The sequence below is a fragment of the Sinocyclocheilus anshuiensis genome, unplaced genomic scaffold, assembly GCF_001515605.1.
Source record: "Sinocyclocheilus anshuiensis isolate Anshui unplaced genomic scaffold, SAMN03320099.WGS_v1.1 scaffold87, whole genome shotgun sequence".
Taxonomy (NCBI): Eukaryota; Metazoa; Chordata; class Actinopteri; order Cypriniformes; family Cyprinidae; genus Sinocyclocheilus; species Sinocyclocheilus anshuiensis.
The window spans coordinates 1,363,811-1,370,347 of record NW_015549609.1 but is presented as its reverse complement, the minus strand read 5'-3'; positions in this window follow the sequence as shown (position 1 = coordinate 1,370,347).

Genomic DNA, 6,537 nt, shown 5'->3' with positions numbered 1-6,537 from the left:
GGGTGAATTTTAATCATGCACAGGTATCAAAAATTTTACACAGACTAATATCTGAAATCTGTTAAAAACAATCCTGTTTTCATAATTTGGTACAGAGTGAAAAGAATTCATGGTCAAAAATATTTTTAAATGTATTTGTCTCTCCTTGTCAGAAATGTCAGAGCTTCAGAAACCTTCTTGACCCTCAGCACTGAGAAACTCCCTCTGGATTCAATATCTCATGAACACATCAAATAGACAGCAGCTTTTAATAATCTGGGTAGTTTCAATAACAGATGTTTTAAAATGGTTGTTTTAAAACAGATGTTTTAAAAGGCTGATTAAATATAGTAACTATTAAATTAAACTGAATTACAAAAAGTTCCCATTTTAAAATACCTCATGTATAAACTTAAATTATAACATTTTCAATTTACTTGAGTCCATATTACTAAATAGCATTTTTTTTTTTTATCAGGATTATCCCAAATAGTCACAATAAAAAAATTGCTTTGGACAAAATTAAAGACAAAGATGCTTTAAAATGGTGAAATGTTCAGTGCGTTATGGCTTTTTTGGAGCATGATTATGTGTGTGTAATATGCGCTAGGGCTGTCAAAAAAAATAATAGAATTTAAAATATTCATCGAATTTAAAATAAAATCCACGTTCGAATTGAAAACGTTGCATTCTAATTTTAGGTGTGTGTCAGGAAGCCTTATCAGCGGCACACGAGATGCGATGACGATGTAATGTTTTTGTTAGCCTATCCAGTTGAAGCCACTAGATGCGGCGCTGCTACGTTGTTCATTCAAAATATTGCAGAAAAAGATAACACTCAATGCGTGGAAGATGTTGTTTATGTCAAAACCGAAACCAAGCCGTTCACACAGAAAGCATATTCATCGCATTTTCTAGAGGGACATCTATCACCGCTGCACTCGCGTCTCGCCCGAGAGAGCCGCATGTTTAGAAAGCTACGTAAAATGAATGTAAGTTCGACTTTTAAAAAAACATGTCTCGAGACTTTATGGTGGTTTTCCCCATGAGGACTGCATCGCAAGTTTTTAAATGAAGAAAGTACTCTTTGTGATTGGTTTTCGTTTTTTTGTATTAAACTATACATACATGCATGATGCTGTTTTGTTTCTAATTGTTTAAGCAACTTTATGAATTATGTATGGTTTATAAACATAATTTTAAACATTGTGCACTTTTTTTGTGTTATTTAACGTAACGTATTTTTCGTATATAAAAAATAGTCGTGTTATTTTATTATGCTTTGAAGAAACGTGCATAATATTTTGCTCGATGCGCCCTCTTGTGGACTCAGGAAAGAAGCCAAAAGCTTCAAAAATGATAATATTTAAGTAAAAAATTCGAACTTAGTTTTTCAGCCATTTTGACAGCACTAATATGCGCAGGGTCAGAGAGAGCAAAAGAGGAAGTGAGGCCATGCTGAGAGAGGGAAATGGGCTAGAGGACATTTCACGCTCATAGTGGCCAGTGAATTGGAATGACTGCAGCGCGGCATGATTTGAAGGTCAGGAGATAGTGGATTATATTCCAGAGGTAGAGAGAAGAGGCGGATGATGGGGAGGGGGTTGGAGGAATAAACAGACTCTCCTCCCCTCCTGCGTTCACTCTTTCTTTCGCCGTTATTTCTTTGTTTCCCCCCACCCCTTGTCTTTTTTTTTCTGATTACAGGACAGGAAGGCAGAATGAAAACGCCAAGGCACCAAACCGACAGCCATTAGTCTCACACATCACGTCCCATGCACACACACACACACGACATGCTGAGAAATCTCATTTTAGTCTTCTCTGACGTATTACCTCCCCATACTGGCCACTAACATCTACCCCCAGCCCAAAAGGGAGAGAGAGGCAGAAAAAGAAAATGTGTTTTACACAAACAATAACAGCGCTATCAGGCAGAGCGCAGCATTCCGAGAGCGTGATTTAATAAAAACAGAGCAGGATTGAATTATCATATTTTAACTGGATGTGTGTTTCAGTTAGAATGTGTGATTCAGGCCTACAAATGATCCGAACGCTTTTCCGAGGTGCAAGACAGCCCTCTCTCTTCCTCTCAGTGCTTCTCGAAAATGGACGAGGGAAAGACAAAGAAGGTAAACTAATAAGCCCCTCGGATATCGGTGACACAGAAAATAAACCGAGATGGCTGGAAAGCCAAAGCTCTTGTTTGATCTGGCTCCACGTACAGTACAGAAGCCCAGACATGAGCGCTTGATGAGGATTATCCACGACTGCAGTAATCAGATGGAATGAGATGCGAGATGACCATCTGTATTTGCCCCAGACGGCGCGATCGCTTCTCAGACCCTCTGAGGGACTTTACACATTTGACTAACATGGCAGAACAGCATGCCACGGCGGAGAAACAACAAGGAAACACAACAAATGTCAGGAGAGGACGTGCAAATCAGGCAAACTTGTGTAATTTAATTAATTCCAGAAACACGCCAACTTTTTTATATGCCTTGGGCATTCTGCGTCTCTTTGGTAATGATGTCCTAACACAAAGCAAAGAGCAGGTGGAACATGAAAGTGCTCTTTTTTTTCTCCACCTTTCTAATTCTCGCATTCCAGCCCAGGATTAAAGATATTTTTGTGCACTGGTGTAAATGAAATTCAGGAGTCCACTTTTAGCAGACGTCACAATGGGGTTGAGAGGATTCTAGACTGTTGTGCCTGTGTAGATGCATGTAAACGCACATCAAAAGCAAGCAACCAATCCACGGATCCCGGATGCTCTGTCAACATGGACTGAGACGTCTAATAGGCAAAAAACAGGTGTCAATCATCTCGTGCAGCCAATGGGCTCGCCTCCCGCAGATGCAGCATGCCGGACTCGCACACTTCCTAGTGTGCAGCAACCATACAGTACATATAACAGATACAGATAGATTTTGAAAAGGACACACAAATTATGCCTAAAATTCTTTAATTCAAAATACAATAGTACTAGACATTAGTAGCATGCTGATTTCATTTTGAAATACTGTCTGATATCGCAAAATCCTTTCAAAAGCAAGCAGCTCAGATAACCAGAACATCCACATGTCCTCAGGGCAGCACACAACAGACAACAGAAATGAACACGTTTCATGTGCACAGTTCAGACACAACTATAAATACAAGCTTTAATTCAAATCTATTCATTGCTTTAAACAAAAATACATAAAAACAACTAATTATATCCTCAAAAAAAATACCAACAAATGCAATTACATCGATTTTAATACAATATTTTAACGAAAATTATACGATAATTTACCATTTATTTCATTATTTTTTTAAGAAGACAAATTTTAAATGCTACAAAAGAATGTAATTAGCATGTTTAGGTTTACATGAGGAATGATTATAAACTGATTAATCATATATAAAATCACCATTTATGTCTACAAAAAATTGTTCTACAAAGAGATTACATTTTTTTCCATTTATATTAATTTGTTTATTAATTTGCATTAGTGTTTAACATGTTACAAAATACAGCAAATTAATTTTGGAGGTAATTTCACAGAATCAAGAAGCATATTCATTTAGACATAACTATACATAAATTGGTTATAACTGATGTTAATTAGTAATTATTACCAAATATGGCAAATTATTTAAATATAATCATTTTAAACTATATAAATAAACAAATCAACCAATTTGACTTGTTAATGTACAGGCAAAACTGAGCCACATTTGTTATTGCTCTATAAGAATATCTTTGTTGCCATGATGGTCACCATTACTTCACCACAACTACAGGCTAAAATGACACAGAGCGACAGTAACTAATATAAACAATCTCAATGTGATGTTTACAGAGAACACATTTTACATTGGCAGGTCAAGCTTCAGTTCACAGTTCAATAGGGTCAGCATATGAAGCTACAGCACATGCGTAGAGCATCTCCGGCCTTTCCCAGACGATAAGACGGGATAGAGGCTGGCCACGCTGTTCTCGTCCATATGAATGACTGCCCGTGTTAAGCCCTAAAAGCTGTCATTAATCCTGGATTTGAGGTGCAGAGCCGAATTTTGGTCGTGTTATCAGACCGGAGCCCAAAACCACCATATTCACCAGCACAGCTGCATCACAGCTACTACTGTACCTAATCTAAATATTACAGTTCACCTCACATTTAAATGTGATCAAAAAATAAAAACAAGTCTTGAATAAAACTATATCAACATTAGCTACAATGTTTAGTAATGTTTTCTAATACTAAGAAGGATTCTTACTGATATTCTGTACAATTACGCAATATTTTGTAGTGTAATAAGCCAATTTGATGTTTGAATGCACATTCTGATCAAAAATACAGATACAGAGTAAATAAAATGATGAATCACGTGATAAAATGTATATTTTTAAAGGCCACATCTGTGTGTGTATATATATATATATTTCCAATCAGAATATGTATTTAAATATGATTTCGGGTCTTCTTTTATTATTACATTACAGAGTATTGTGGAATATATATATATATATATATATATATATAAATAATTTTACTGTATGTGTAAGTGTGAAACCCTCATCTCTTACTTTCTCTCAATCTCTCTCTATTTTCTGGCATAAGCAGGCCAAGCTGAGATCACAGCTATTGATACAGCCACCCAGTCTTACGAATATAGAGACATGGACCACCAAACATACACACAAGCACTTAAATCACACAGTTATACACTTGGTTGGTGCACATGCCAAGAAATGCACGTAAATGCCCACATTTACACATCTAATACAAATGCAAACATAAAGCTGGGCCCTAAAATAGGCAAACATTGAAAATGACACATACACACGTTCTTTGATCAAAATCAAAAGCTGAACAGTACAAACACACACACAGCAATGACAAAATTTATATAGATCTAATTTGTGCAGGGCTTAGATATCTTGAATATGAAGTGCTTGCGTACTTGTGTATGAACGTGTGCATGTTCATTCTCATGAATTTGCCTGTAGAGTAGGAGACGTGAAGTAAGAATTTATCATCTTAAAACGGCCAGATGAGGATGCACACACACAAGACACAACAGATAAAAGAAGAAATGAAGAGAAAAGACATGATAAAAGAGAAAGATAGAAAGAGAAGCATCAATTCTGGATCGAGGGAATAGAAAAGAGCGATAAAGGGAGACGAATAGAGGGACATTTGAATATATAAATAGAGAAGAGAAACAGAACCGATACGTTACAAAAGAGCTTCTGGATCTTATTTTACCGACTGAATGAGATTTTGGAGAGAAATCGAGGGTCTGATTACAGCAGAGAGACGGGCTTCAGTGTGTGTGTCCACGAGAAAGAGCTTGCACACACACACACAGACACACACACACACACACACTCGACTGGATGAAAATCAGAGCTCGCCGGCACATCATGCTACACAAAAAAAATAATAAATAAAAAACACACACACGCTGTGAAATCCAAATCATGCTTTCCTCTCGCTGGTAAAACTGAGCCACCGTTTCAGAGTGTTTATGAGTGAGTGTGTGTGTGTGTGTGTGTGTGTGTGTGTGTGTGTGTGTGTGTGTGTGTGTGTGAATGCACTTGTCCTCTGAGTATCTCTGTACACAGTTTCCAGTCTAGAGGAAAGCAGATGCAGCACAGCACACCGTGTGGTTTGGAAGCAGAATTATTTCCTTTTTGCGTCTCACGTATGTAGCATATGCTTGCAATTTTGCAGTACAGCTGGTGTTAACATCTAAACTAAATAAGACGAAATATAAAAATTCACTTGATACTGCTTCTGCATATTCCCTGATGCTTAAAACATTTTAATATAGACTACATTTGACACATTTTGGACATCTGCTGTAGCATTTAGCATGAGATGAATGTGAAGTCGCACCAAGGTGCATCTCGTCATGGTGTGTTGTATTATGTTCAGAGGGTGTTTGTGAGCATTCAGTCCTCCAGCCAGACTGAGTGCTGCTTATTTCTCCATCACAGCTCAAATGGGCTCCCATGCTGGAATAAATCACTGTCGCCACAGAAATGCAGCGACAGCCATGATAGATGGCTGAAATGTGTGTGTTGATGTCTTTAGTGTTGCCGACAATTTGGTAAATCTTGCCTTTTCCTGTTTCTCACAACATTGCGTGTGGGGCATGAGGAATCTGAACGTTGACACGAACCACAAGAAAAGGGGCCCGTACTGCGACCACCTCTATGACATCAGCACGACGCAACATTGCTAAAGTCAATTTGAACATCTTCCTGTCAAAAGGTCCTGTGTATGTATGTACAAGTTACAATTACTAATGTGAATAATATGATAAACATACAAAATAAAGTTATGATAATCATCAAATATCCAAATCAAAACTTGTTTACAAAATGTTCATAAGCCTGTAGTTAATGGTAAGTGGAATTCATATTCAAGGGTGAAGTGGTGCATTCAAGTCCCCCTTGTAATTTCGTATTTACGAGTTGGCAAGTTGTAATTACAATGTCAGGTGTGTTCAAGTCACTTTTGTCGGAGCAAGATGGCGACATACCTTTTCTACATAAAA